This window comes from Dama dama, chromosome 30, assembly GCF_033118175.1.
Source record: "Dama dama isolate Ldn47 chromosome 30, ASM3311817v1, whole genome shotgun sequence".
Lineage (NCBI taxonomy): Eukaryota > Metazoa > Chordata > Mammalia > Artiodactyla > Cervidae > Dama > Dama dama.
In genome coordinates this window covers 16,607,147-16,622,592 of record NC_083710.1, presented here as the reverse complement: position 1 = coordinate 16,622,592, position 15,446 = coordinate 16,607,147, and positions in this window count along the sequence as shown.

The window sequence follows — 15,446 nt, the reverse complement described above, 5'->3', positions numbered from 1 at the left end:
CTATGAGCAAAGTCCAAGAATACTGGATTGGGTACCCTATTCCTGCTCCAGGGAATCTTCCTGACCCAGGAATCGAACCGGGGTCTCCTGCATTGCAGGCAGATTCTTTACCAGCTGATCTGCCAGGGAAGCCCACTGATTGTAGCTATTGGTATTCTAAACACAATCAATCTAGAAGTGACTGTTTTCATACACTATGGAATATGTCCATCTAAAGATTAAAAATGTTTATCCTAGGATAACAAACAAGGTCCTACAATAGAGCCCAGAGAACTATATTCAATACCCTTTGATAAATAATAATGGAAAAGAATATGAAAAAGAATATATATGTGTATAATTGAGTCATTTTGTTGTATAACAGAAATTAACACTACATTGTAAATCAACTATACTTTAATACATTTTCTGTAAAAAGAGAGAAAAAATGTTTAATCTACTTTTCTCAATTTTTTCAAGTGAAAGGCTCTTCACAAGCAACTATGTTTGGATGTATTAGAAAGCAGTGCCTATCAGAGGATTTAGTCCTCAGCAAAGTCCTTCCTTTATACTCCGTCTAGCATGACAGCACTAGGAGCAAGTGTCCTGTCTCTGCAGATATGTGAGTCTCATCCTATCCCCAGCATTATACCATCTCTCCTGGCTGAACCAGTACCGCCGTGCCTGATTTCTGTACAGATGTTCCTATGCACATCAAAGTCTGAGAGGTTTGCTTGTCAGATGCAGACGCTAGCTCAGCAGTCTGAGATAGGGCCTGAGAGTCTACATTTCTTTTTATTTAAATTTTCTAATGTTTAACTCGCACCACGGAGCATGTGGGATCTTAATTCCCTGACCAGGGATCGAACCGGTGCCCCCCAGCATTGGAAGCTTGGAATCTTAACCACCTGACCACCAGGGAAGCCCCTGGGTATGCATTTCTAACAGACTCCCAGGTGGTGCTGGTCTTTTCAGCTCCATTTGAGCAGCAAAACTGAGGTGCTCAACCTCGGCCGCTCTGCTGGAAACACTTGTGAAGCTGAAAAATACTCTAGCCTGGGTTTTGTCTTCAGAGACTGATTTTACTGCTCCAGAGTGTGGTCTGGAAGGCAGGATTTTTTAAAGCTTCTCAGATGAAGTACTGTTCAGACATGATTCAGACCCCCCGCTGCAGTAGAAAGCAGCGGTCCTCAAAATGAGGTCCTTGACTAGCAGCAGCATCTGCTGAGAACAGTTCAGGAATGCAGATTCTTGGGCCCCACCCCAGATAGACCTGAATCAGAAATTCAGTGGGCCCAGCCTCTGTGTGGTAACAAGACTCCTTGTGATTCTGACAATCACGCAAGTTTGAGAAACACTGGTTTAGAGGCTCTTAGAATATATTTTCCATTTCTCTATCTTTCCCCCCATTTTCCTTCTCCACCTCTCCTGTTCTTCTCTCTCAACTCCAAGCCTCTGATTCCCATTTGCAAACTGAATTAGTAATGCTGTGCCAAGATGGGCTTCCTGGTCGCTCAGACGATAAAGAATCTGCCTACAATGCAGGAGACCCAGGTTTGATCTCTGGGTTGGGAAGATCCCCTGGAGGAGGCAATGGCAACCTGCTCCAGTATTCTTGCCTGGAGAATCCCGTGGACAGAGGAGCCTGGCAGGCTACAGTCCTTGGAGCTGCAAAGAGTCGGATACAACTGAGCACACACCTCCAACTATTTACATAGCATTTTCATTGCATTAGGAATTGTAAGCAATCTGGAGATGATTTACAGTGTGTGGGAGGGGGCTTCTCTGGTGGTACAGTGGATAAGAATCTGCCTGCCAATGCCAGGGACACAGGTTTGATCCCTGGTCTGGGAACAGCTCGAATAACGCTGAGCAACTAAGCCCATGTGCCCCAACTACTCTGCCAGTGCTTTAGAGCTCAAGAGCTGAAACTACTAAATCCACATGCCCCAATAGTGAAGTCTACCCACCTAGAGCCTGTGCTCCGGAACAAAGGAAACCACCCAATGAGAAGCCTGTGCACCACAATGAGGAAAGCCCCTCCTCTCCATGACTAGAGAAAGCCCATGTGCAGCAACAAAGACCCAGGGCAGCCAAAGATAAAAGTCAATAAATTTTAAAAAGAATGTGGGAGGATGAGAACAGATTTCATGTAAATAATATGCCATTTTATATATGGAACTTGAGCATACACAGATTTTGCTCCCCTGGAACAAGGTTTTCCTACCAACAGTGTGCAAGGGCTCCCGTTTCTCCACTTCCTTGACAGTATTTATTATTTTCTGGATTTTTGATAGTAGCCATCCAATGAATATAAGGTGACATATCATTGTGGTTTTGATTTGCATTTCTTTAATGATTAATGACTTTGAGCTAATGTCACTAGCTCATTTTGTCATAACTCAAAATGTCATAAAGACATTTTCATGTACTTTTTGGCCATTTCTATTTTCTCCTTGGAGAAATGTCTATTCAAGTCCTTTGTCCATTTTCTGAGTTGTTTTGCTTGATTTCTTGTGTTATTGAGTTTTGGGAGTTCTTTATATATTCTGGATATTAATGCCTTTTCAAACATATGTTTTTTTTTTTGCCTATTGTTAAATTGTCTTTCTGCTCTGTTGATTGGGTCCTCTGAAACACAGAAGTTTTAAATTTTTATGCAGTCAGATTTACCTATTTTTACTTTTGTTGCCTGTACTTCTGATGTCACCCCCAAGAAATCATTGCCAAATATAATGAAGCTTTCCCTTGCGGTTTCTTCTAAGAATTTTATAGTTTTGGGTCTTACATTTAGGTCGTTCATCCACATCATGTTAATTTTTGCATATCGTGTAAGGTTAGGGGTCCAACTTCACTCTTTTGCATGGGGATATACAGCTTTTTCAACACCATTTGTTGAAAAGATTGTCCTTTTCCCTTTAGAACACTCTTGGTATCCATATCAACAATTCTTGACGATATATGCCAGGGCTTATTTCTGGGCTTTCTATCTACAGCATTGGATTACAATACAGTATGCCAGTATCACAATGTTTTGTTTATGGTCAGGTCAGTCACTCAGTCATGTCTGACTTTTTGTGACCCCATGCACTGCAGCACACCAGGTCTCCCTGTCCATCACCAACTCAAACTTACTCAAACTCATGCCTATCGAGTCAGTGATGCCATCCAACCATCTCATCCTCAGTCATCCGCTTCTCCTCCCACCTTCAATCTTTCCCAGCATCAGGGTCTTTTCAGATGAGTCAGCTCTTTGCATCAGGTGGCCAAAGTAATGGAGTTTCAGCTTCAGCATCAGTCTTTCCAATGAATATTCAGGACTGATTTCCTTTAGGATGGACTGTTGGATCTCCTTGCAGTCCAAGAGACTCTCAAAGGTCTTCTCCAACACCACAGTTCAAAAGCATCAGTTCTTCAGTGCTCAACTTTCTTACAGTCCAGCTCTCACATCCATACCTGACTACTGGAAAAACCATAGCTTTGACTATATGGACCTTTGTCAGCAAGGTAATATCTCTGCTTTTTAATATGCTGTCTAGGTTGGTCATAGCTTTTCTTCCGAGGAGCAAGGGTCTTTTAATTTCATGGCTGCAGTCACCATCGGCAGTGATTTTGGATTATGGTATTTTATTTATGGTAGCTTTGTAGTAAGTTTTGAACTCAAGAAGTATGAGAACTCCAGTTTTGTTCTTCTTTTTCAAAATTATTTTAGCTATATGGGGTAATAGCAGGCAACGTTTAAAACCAAAATTCAGATTACCTCCATCTTGAAATCTTCAGGTGATTTCCCATGATGCATAAAATCCAAGCTCCTTACCAAGAGGGTCCACAACTTCACCTCTCAGCATCCTCTCCTCATCCATGATGCTCCAGTCATATAGATTTATTTTTGCTCCCCAGGCTGGTCCCTCTTCCCCAAGTGCTCTTTACTCACACATCCATCCTTTGTTCATCCTGTACGTGTTTACTGAATTTCTATTGTGTGTTGGGCTCTGTTATAGGCACTGGAGATACAGCAGTTAACAAACACTCATACTGACTCCCTCCTGGCTTTTTAGCTGAGAGGCCTTTCCTTGTTCCCACTCTAAACTGATCCTGCTTTTCCCCTACCCACCAGTCTCCACCTCTATACTCTGCTTTCTTGCATTCATATTACAGATTTACCTTATTTCATCATTTTGTTGACCTGTATATTATGAGTCTCCTGCACCAGACTTAAAGCTACAAAAAGTCAGAGACCCAGAAGACTTTGGGTAGGGGGCGGTACTCAGTATACATTTCTTGAAAGAATAGACTGAGTTTAGTTGATAATTTTCTGAGAGGACAGTAGAGCTAAGTAACAAGGACTCTTTTTTAGAGGACAAAGTGGTCAGTTACTTTTCTGAGTCCTCAACATTGCTGTAGATTGGAATTACCATATAGAAGATTATTATAAACTTGCGCTAAAGAGCCAGTAAAGAATCTGCCTGCAGCTCAGGAGACCAGGGTTCGATCCTGAGGTCAGGAAGATCCCCTGGAGAAGGACATGGCAATCCATTTCAGTATTCTTGTCTGGAAGATCCTATGGACAGAGGAGCCTAGCGGGCTACACTACATGGGATCACAAGAGTCGGACATGACTTAGTGACTAAGCCACCAAGTGTGGAATAAAGTATGGTAACTATAATTTCACTGTTAAAACCAAACAGAATTTCTGAGGACCCTGAAACTGTTTTTTTCTCGTCTTTTGATCTAATCCTTCCCAAAACAAATAGGCAGATAAGAAATATACCTTCTTGACAACGTACCTTTCATGGCCAACAGGCACATGAAAACATGCTCAGTGTTGCTAATTATTAAAGAAATGTAAATCAAAACTACAATGAGATATCACCTCACACAAGTCAGAATGACTACCATTAAAATATCTTCAGACAACAAATGCTGGAGAGGGTGTGGAGAAAAGAGATCACTCCGACACCATTAGTGGGAATATAAGCTGGTGTGGCCACCATGGAGAACATTATGGAGGTTCCTCAAGAAAAAACCTAAAAATATAGCTACTATATGATCCAGCAGTCCCACCCTTGGGACATATATCCAGATAAAACTATAATTCAAAAAGATACATGCACCCCAATATTCATAGCTGCACTATTCACAATAGCCAAGACATGTAAACAACCAAAATATCCACTGACAGATGAGCAGATAAAGACAATGTGGTATATGTAAAAAAGAATGAAATCATGCCATTTGCAACAAATGGATGGACCTAGAGATTACCACATGAAGTGAAGTAGGTCAGAAGGAGAAAGACAAATACTGTTTGATATCACTTTTATATGGGATCTAAAAAATAACATAAACAAACTTATCTATGAAACAGAAATAGACTCACAGACATAGAGAACAGACTAGCCAAGAGGGAGGAGGGTGGGGGTGAAATGAGTGGGAGTTTGGGGCTAGCAAATGCAGTCTAGTGTATGTAGCAAGGATAAACAACAGGGATTTAACGTCCTGTGATAAACTAGAGTTTATAAAGAATATATAAAAATGAGTATATGTACATATATAACAATCAATATGCTATGCAGCAGAAATTAACGCAACATTGTAAATCAACTATACTTATAAAAAAGAGAAATGTACCTTCTTGTGTCACCTAAAAGCAAGAATCTGATATCGTAGAAAGGAATTATTTCTTGTTAATAACTGGCTTGCCCTTTATTAAACTTATGCATTCTACTGACTGATTAAAAGTCATTGACTTAGATAGTTGTTAGATTTCAAAGCTTTAAAAATGTTTTAAAATGTGAGTCAATCCAGGTTTAACCAAAAAGAAGAGGGGCTGTTTCCCAAATCATCCCATTTTTGATGGTCATTTGATTAAATGTAGCCACTTAGGTCAGCGCTGCCCAAATTACAAATGTGACTCTGCTATGTTTATGTTATCCAAGTAAACTGATATTTATGAGGCCTTTTCACCACTTTCTTCCTTTGGGTTCACAATCCAAAAGTATTTGCTCATAGTCAATGAGTTTAACGTGGACACATACTTGCAAGGTTACCTCAGTCAACCACAAGGTAAATGGATTTGTCCATATTAAAAACCCCAAATGCTGTGTTATAACTTTACACCATTAAACTTGCCCAAATTACATTTTATACCCTTCCTTAATGTACGATCCTAAATCACTACTTCTTACACAAAATAAGAACGGCAGACTTGTTCGTCCTGAGAAAAATTGTGTGAATTCTAGTATTTTATCCGATTTTGTTTTGATTCAGTTTCACTCTCTTGTGACACATTCAAGCTGAACTTTTTTTAAATTGGAGGATAACTGCTTTACAATATTGTATTGGTTTCTGCCATACAACAACATGTATCAGCTATAAGTATGCATATATGTCCCCTCCTCCTTTAGCCTAACGCCCACCCCCATCTTACTCCTCGGGGTCATCGCAGAGCACCAGGCTGAGCTCCCTGTGTTATATAGCAAGTTCCCACTAGCTGCCTATTTTACACATAGTAGTGTATATATGTCAAAGCTACTCTCTCAGTTCTCCCCACCTCTCCTTCCCCTGCTGTGTCCCCAAGTCCATCCTCTACGTCTGTGTCTCTATTCCTGCCTACAAATAGGTGCATCATCACCAGTTTTCTAGATTCAATATATACACATTAATATACAATATTTGTTTTTCTCTTTCTGACTTACTTCACTCTGTATAACAGGCTCTAGGTTTGTCCAACTCAGTTCAACTGACTCAAGTTCATTCCTTTTTATGGCTGAGTAATATTCCATTGAGTATATGTACCACAATTTTATCCATTTATCCGTCCAAGGACATCTAGGTTGCTTCCATGTTCTGGCTATTGTAAACAGTGCTGCAATGAACAAAACTATAAATAAGATGAAAAGACAACCCTCAGAATGGGGGGAAATAATGCAAATGAAACAACTGACAAAGGACTAATCTCCAAAATATACAAGCAGCTCATGCAGCTCGATATCAGAGAAAAAAGCAAACCAATCAAAAAAATGAGTGGAAAACCTAAACAGATATTTCTCCAAAGGAGACATACAAATGGCTGATAAACACATGAAAAGATGTTCAACGGCACTCATTATTAGAGAAACGCAAATCAAAACTACCAGTCAGAATGGCCATCATCAAAAAAATCTACAAACAATAAACGCTGGAGAGGATGTGGAGAAAAAGAGAACCCTCCTGAGCTGTTGGTGGGAATGTAAATTGATCCAGCCACTGTGGAGAATAGTATGGAGACTCCTTTAAAAACTTGGAATAAAACTACCATACGACCCAGCAATCCCACTACTGGGCATATACCCTGAGAAAACCATAATGAACTGTTTCTTACTACATTCTCCTGGCCTCTTACTCACAAAAGGATCAGATACTATAGTGATTATCTTGCAGAGGCTCACTCATTGTTTTTGGAAACAGGCCACAGATGAGGTAACAGTAACCGCACTGACAAAATAAAGTTAAACCAGCAATACAGTATTATGACAACAGATTGCCTCTTGATTTGAAAAAGCAGAGGTAGTACTCTGCCTTTTTTTTTGTTGTTTTGTATATACAATATCATTTCCCTTGCCATTCTGCCTCTATCTACCACCAATAAATCTTCATCCAAGAAAGATGGTTCAAGGTTTTCCCCAAGGGCCTTCAGGAATGACTAACTGGGTGTGGTTGACAATACATGAGAAATTTTATTTCAAAAATAAATATTTCCATTATACTTCCTTAGGGGATACATGAAGTCAGGATATGTTATACAACTTTGCTTCACAGCATATAATTTTCTAATTTTCACCACAATTATTGCTCTTCAAAACAAATTAGAGTTCTTGCCAGAATGTTCCTTACAGGATTGCTTAGAGTAACTAAAAATGAAAATCAACCTGAATGTCCAACACCAGGGGACTGGTTGAATACAACATGATGTGTGTACCTGTCAATGGAATATGATGCAGCCATTAAAATGATGCTGTCAAAAAAAGTTCATTATTGTGGAAAGATGTTCATTTCATATTGTCTACTGAAGAGAACATATTAAGCAATAATTTATACTATAAAATGTATAAGATAAATAGCATTATGGTTGCAATATAGAGAATTGTGTATGTATTATAATGTAGCAGACATCACATTTTATAATGTATGAAATACATTATAACATATATGTGTTAGTCACTCAGTCATGTCTGACTCTGCCACCCAATGAACTGTAGCCTGCCAGATACCTCTGTCCTTGGAATTCTCCAGGTAAGAATGCTGGAGTGGGTAGCCATTCCCTTCTCCAGGGGATCTTCCTAATTCAGGGATCAAGCCTGGGTCTCCTGAATTACAGACAGATTCTTTACTGTCTGATTTACTGTCTAACATATTATTCTTTGCTGTCTAACATTATTGCTTTGCTAATCACAAGAACATACCTCTCAAGTTAATGATTTTAGTGTCTTTCTATGTATGGGAAGATGCAAGGGGGTGGGCTCTTTTTAAAAATTTATTTGTCTTCACCAGATGTTAATAGTGGTGTGGAGGATCTAGTTCCTCGACCAGGGACTCAAACTCAAGACCTTTCTCTGGGAGCACGGTGTCTTAACCACTGGCCTGCCAGTGAAGTCCCAGCGCATTATTTCTCCGGTAGTGCCTTTCTGGACCACAGACAACATCAGTGCCTCCTGTTAAACACTCTTGTAGCATCCTATATTTTTCTTTCATAGCAAATGAATGTTTACTTGCTTACATATTGATTTTGTCTCTCTACTTGAATGTAATCTGCTGGAGGGAAGGGACATGTCCACCTGATACACTGCTGTATCTAACTGCATCTAGGTTTTAGTAAACAGCTCAAAATCTGCTGAACTGTTGAATGAAAGAATTATTGATGGACAGAGGAGTGGGCTACAGTCCATGGGGTCGCAGAAGACTCAGACACGACTTAGTGACTAAACAACAACAACAACAATTAATATGCACAGAAAAAGTCTGGAATCTATATATCAAAATGCTAATAGTGATTTTTCTGTAGAGAGAGGGATTATGGGTGATTTTTCCTTTCTTAATTTTCTAATTTTTCTACACTGGTTATGTACTTTTTTTTTTAAATAAAGATGACAATGGGATTTTAAAATTGGAAATTATTTTCATTGGCTTTTGGGCTGACAGTGCTTCAATCAATTTCAAAATGTCAAAGTATTACAATAATAAGGTCTTCATTTCTCACTCACTCTCAGCAGGTTGGCTATGGGAGCTGTGTTCTAGACTCCAGGTTAAGTTCAGGTCCTGTCTCCTACAGGGAACCCAGCAAAAGGATTAGTTCCTACCTGGATGTGCTGTTCTCACGGCAGAAGGTAGAAGCCCAAGAGGGACCAGCAGAAACGCAACGCCTTTTAAAACCTCTGCCCAGGATTCACACTGCCCCTTATGCCCACCTTCTGTGGCCAAAACAAGTAATGTGTTCAAGCCCAAAGTCATGGAGCAAGCAAGTATATCTGCCTCCTATGAGACATGGGAGCTTCCCTGATACATCAGGGCTTCCCTGATAGCTCAGTTGGTGAAGAATCCACCTGCAATGCAGGAGACCCTGGTTCGATTTCCGACTCAGGAAGGTCCCCCGGAGAAGAGATAGGCTACTCACTCCAGTATTCTTGGGCTTCCCTTGTGGCTCAGCTGGTAAAGAACCCACCTGTAATGCGGGAGACCTGGATTCAACCCCTGGTTGGAAAGATCCCCTGGAGAAGGGAATGGCTACCCACTACAGTATTCTGGCCTAGAGAATTCAATGGACTGTATAGTCCATGGGGTCGCAAAGACTCGGACAGTACGGAGTGACTTTCACTTCACTTTCACTTTCTTGAGGCATGGGAAGTCACACGATAATGGCAAAAATTTACTATCACAGGGAGAAAACGAAGATTTGGGTCCAATAACCCAATCTATCACAACATAATAGTTTCTAACAAATAAGGTCCATTTTATGCTACCAAAGTCTAAAGTTTAAAAGTCAGAATTGCAAATGAATATCAAACTCTGAAAAGACGGGCTGAATCCCTGAACCGAAAGATAGCTTTTCAAAAACACATATGTCAGTGTAGATAATCAGAACAGCCTCAGAATGCAAGGTTAGCAATGTAGCAAAGAAAAACAAACTAAAGTATTGTATCAGTTGTTGTATGTGGAAATTGTTGCATTAACAACTCTCAAAGCTTTACCCCATGTTCATAGATCCCTATGGGGCTTCCCAGGTGGCACTAGTGGTAAAGAACACGCCTGCCAATGCAAGAGAAATAAGAGAAGTGGGTTTGAACCCTGGGTCAGGAAGATCCCCTTGAGGAGGGCATGACACCCCCCTCCAGTATTTTTTCCTGGAGAATCCCATGGACAGAGGAACCTGGCAGGTTACAGTCCATAAGGTCACACAGGGTCAAACACGACTAAAGCAACTTAACACACACACATATACATCTGTAAATCAGTGACTCTCAACCAAAGGCAGTTTTGCCACCCAGAGGTCATTGGCCACATGTCTAGACTTGTTTGGTTGTCATGACTTGGGGGGAATGGAAAGGTTGTCATGACTTGCTGCTGACCTGTGGTAGGTAGGAGCCAAGACCGCTGGAACACCCCACAATACACAGTGTAGCCCCCGCCACAAAGAATTATCCAGAACCCAGTGCCATTGGCATTGTTGACAAATCCTGCTGAAAACAGACTGTCTTGGTCAGTCTTCTCTCTCATCTATTTTGGGTTTGACCATGTGATCTGCTTCTTCCAATTCGATATTATCTATGATGACCCAAGAAGTATGAAAAGTGAATGCTCACTGCAGTTTGCTATTTCTTGCTGCTTCTGGAATCCCAGGAATTATGCAAAGAAGTCTGGACTTTCTGCTAACTGCTAGAATCCTGTGGCCCAGCTACACTCATTATCCCAGATAATCACCAGTCAGATGAGCAAGGCCATCAAGGCCAGTTGTCCCCTGCAGAACCCACCTGTGGTCATGTGAGTGAATCCAAGTAAACTTGTTAAGGATTTCCCAGCCCCAAATGGACAAGCCACAGTAATCTGAGCTAATGAATGATTGTTGTTTTAAGCCATAGGTTTGGGGAAAGCTTATTACATTGCATTTGGCAGGATATAGTCTAAGATGGTGTAACTGCTATAGTTATTTTAAACTTTAAAAACAATTGTTAACTTGACCATGTGCATATATCAGATGAGGTTGTTAGTTTGCAGCCAGAGAAATTCAGAAAATTGCTTCAGTGCCCCAGTGCTAGTATGATTCCATAACACAATTTGTATTCCTTTGTGGAGGAAAGCATGTTGATATCTATCAAAGTGGAAGATAGCATGTAAATATTTTTTCCCAATTTCCCAATCAAAATAATTTCCCAAGGAGGTATTCCCAACAAGTGGAAGCCTTCAGAGGAAAAGGCAGTGCCTGTCCACAGTCCCTGGAATGCTTTGGTATCATGTTCCCACTATTGTCATCTCTTTATTTCATAAATTTTCCCCTAGTCCATGTTAAATTCTCTCATTCCCAAGTACAAGATTGTAGGGCCTTATAGACCATGGAAAGGGTTTAGTTTTAACTTAGTAATATATTCAACATAGTATCAAACTAGGCAAAATATACAGAAAAGAATAAGGAAATATGAATGCCTTAAAAAAAACTACACAGAAATATCAGCTTTCACTTGCAGTCCCCCATGTCTGGGGACTTCGCTGGTGGTCCAGTGGCTAAGACTCTGTGTTCTCAGTGCAGGGGCTGCAGGTTTGATCCCTGGTCAGGGAACTGGATCCCGCATGCCACAACAAAAAGATCCCACATGTCATAGCAAAGATCGAAGATCCCGCATGCTGCAACTAAGACTAGGGCAGTGAAGGAAAAAAAAGAATCCCATGTCTGATGACACACCATTGCTGAGAACAGAGAGGACAGTTTCCTCCTCGCATTGTTGGAAAGAGTGTAAGTTGTTTTAACCCATGCAGAGATAAATTTGGCAGATACTACAAAATTTTTAAAATTCACTATTTTCCTCCAAAAGCAGGTTATCTGTTTCCAGATGCTTTTTCATTGCTCTTTTGTGTCCCAAACCTTTCAACTCCCCTCTGTTCAGAATGCATTCCCACTGCCCCTGCTCCAAGCCTCATCCTTGCCTGACACAATCCCAACCCATCTTTCCAGACTCAGCTCAAAACATCACCTCTAGATGGAGCGGAATGATTCTCTGGCCTCTGTATTCCCACGGCTTTGGGTTGTTATCTAAATTAGTGCACTTAACACTTTGCTTTGGGATTTATCCACTGTTTATCCCTGAACAGTGACTCTTGTCCAATGGCCCAGGAACTCCCACTAGAGCAGGACGCTGTCTTCTTTCCCATTGCACCCCCAGGATCCAGATCAGTGTCCAGCAGACGGACAATAGGCAATTAACATTTGCTGAATGAATTATTGCCAAATTCAGACTTAAATTGAAGAAAGTATGGAAAACCACTAGACCATTCAGATATGACCTAAATCAAATCCCTTATGATTATGCACTGGAAGTGATAAATAGACTCAAGAGATTAGATCTCATAGACAGAGTGCCTGAAGAACTGCAGATGGAGGTTCCTGACATTGTACAGGAGGCAAGGATCAAGACCAGCTTAAGGAAAAGAAATGCAAAAAGGTAAAATGGTTGTCTGAGGAGGGCTTACACATAGTTGTGAATAGAAGAGAAGCAAAAGGCAAAGGAGAAAAGGAGAGATATACCCATTTGAATGCAGAATTCCAAAGAACAGCAAGGAGAGATAAGAAAGCCTTCCTCAGTGATCAATGCAAAGAAATAGAGGAAAACAATAGAATGGGATAGTCTAGAGATCTCTTCAAGAAAATTAGAGACACCAAGGGAACATTTCATGTAAAGATGGACACAATAAAGGACAGAAATGGTATGGACGTAACAGAAGCAGAAGATATTAAGAAGTGGCAAGAATACACAGAAGATCTACACAAAAGAGATCTTCACAACCCAGATAATCACTATGGTGTGATCACCAACCTAAAGCCAGACATCCTGGAATGTGAAGTCAAGTGGGCCTTAGGAAGCCTCACTACAAACAAAGCTAGTGGAGGTGAAGGAATTCCAGTTGAGCTATTTCAAATCATAAAAGATGATGCTGTGAAAGTGCTGCACTCAATATGCCAGCAAATTTGGAAATCTCAGCAGTGACCACAGGGCTGGAAAAGGTCAGTTTTCATTCCAATCCCAAAGAAAGGCAATGCCAAAGGATGCTTGAACTACTGCACAATTGCACTCATCTCACATGCCAATAAAATAATGCTCAAAATTCTCCAAGCCAGGTTTCAACAGTAGGTGAACTGTGAACCTCCAGATGTTCAAGCTGGATTTAGAAAAAGGAGAGGAACCAGAGATCAAATTTTCAACATCTGTTGGATCATCAAAAAAGCAAGAGTCCCAGAAAAATATCTACTTCTGCTTTATTGACTATGCCAAAGCCTTTGACTGTGTGGATCACAACAAACTGGAAAATTCTTAGAGATGCGAGTACCAGACCACCTGACCTGCCTCCTGAGAAATCTGTATGCAGGTCAGGAACCAACAGTTAAAACTAGACATGGAACAACAGACTAGTTCCACATAGGAAAGGGAGTACGTCAAGGCTGTATATTGTCACCTGCTTATTTACCTTATATGCAGAATACATCATGAGGAACACTGGGCTGGATGAAACACAAGCTGGAATCAAGATTGCCAGGAGAAATACCAATAACCTCAGATATGCAGATGACACCACCCTTATGGCAGAAAGTGAAGAACCAAAGAACCTCTTGATGAAAGTGAAAGAGGAGAGTGAAAAAGTTGGCTTAAAGCTCACCATTCAGAAAACTGAGATCATGGCATCCAGTCCCATCACTTCATGGCAAATAAATGGGGAAACAGTGGAAACAGACTTTATTTTTGGGGGCTCCACAATCATTGAAGATGGTGATTGCAGACATGAAATTAAAAGCTGCTTGTTCCTTGGAAAAAAAGTTATGACCAACCTAGATAGCATATTAAAAAGCAGAGACATTACTTTGCCAACAAAGGTCCGTCTGGTCAAGGCTATGGTTTTTCCAGTGGTCATGTATGGATGTGGGAGTTGGACTATAAGTAAAACTAAGCACCAAAGAATTGATGCTTTTGAAGTGTGGTGTTGGAGAAGACTCTTGAGAGTCCCTTGGACTGCAAGGAGATCCAACCAGTCCATCCTAAAGGAGATCAGTCCTGGGTGTTCATTGGAAGGACTGATGCTGAAGCTGAAACTCCAATATTTTGGCCACCTGATGTGAAGAACTGACTCATTCGAAAAGACCCTGATGCTGGGAAAGATAGAAGGCAGGAAGAAAAGGGGATGACAGAGGATGAGATGGCTTGATGGTATCACCGATTCTATTGACAAGAGTTCGAGTAAACTCCGGGAGTTGGTGATGGACAGGGAGGCCTTGTGTGCTGCAATCCATAAGGTCGCAAAGAGTCAGACACAACTGAGCAACTGAACTGAACTGACTGAACTGAATGAATAAAGGAACTCAATTATTTTTTAAACTATTTCTTTTTTTTCACTGCTAATAAACAGCTTTTTAATTTTTTTTTTTTGAAAACCTGGCTATAACTTCTAGCATTCTTTAAATGTATTACTTTTTAAATATTAAAAAAATGGTTTGATAAATCCTTTATTTTTCACTTTTTATTTTGTATTGGGATATAGTTGATTAACAATGTTGTGACAGTTTCATGGGGACAACAAAGTGGCTCAGCCATACATGTACATGCATCCATTCTCCCCCAAACTCCCTCCCATCCAGGCTGCCGCATAACATTGAGAAGAGTTCCCTGCGCTCCACAGCAGGTCCTTGTCAGACTCTCTAACAGACGTCCATCCCAAACTCTTTAACTATCCTTTACCCTAATCCTTCCCCTCTGGCAACCATAAGTTCGTTTTCTAAGCCTGTGAGTCTGTTTCTGTTTTGTAAATAAGTTCATTTGAATAATTTCATTTTAGATTCAGCATATAAGGGATGTTGTACGATATTTCTTCTCTGTCTGACTTACTTCACTCAGTATGACAGTCTCTAGGTCCGTCTGTCTTGCTACAAATGGCATTATTTAAGTGAACTCAAATACAGATGAGGAAATCAAGACTCAGAAATCAGCTAACTTAGTTAAACTATACACATGTTGACTCATATTTTCCTTTTAATTTGAGAAATACTTTCATACAAATTAAATCTGCTGAATAGGAATAAAAGAGAATTAAAACCAAATTGAAAACATGTAAAGGACTCAGCTTATAAGAGGTGACCCAGGAGCTGCAGCCAGGCTCTCTGACTGCAAAGTCGGTGCTTTTCCACTGAGCCAGGCTCCTTTCCCAAAGTGGATGTATGTCATCCGTGCTGACTG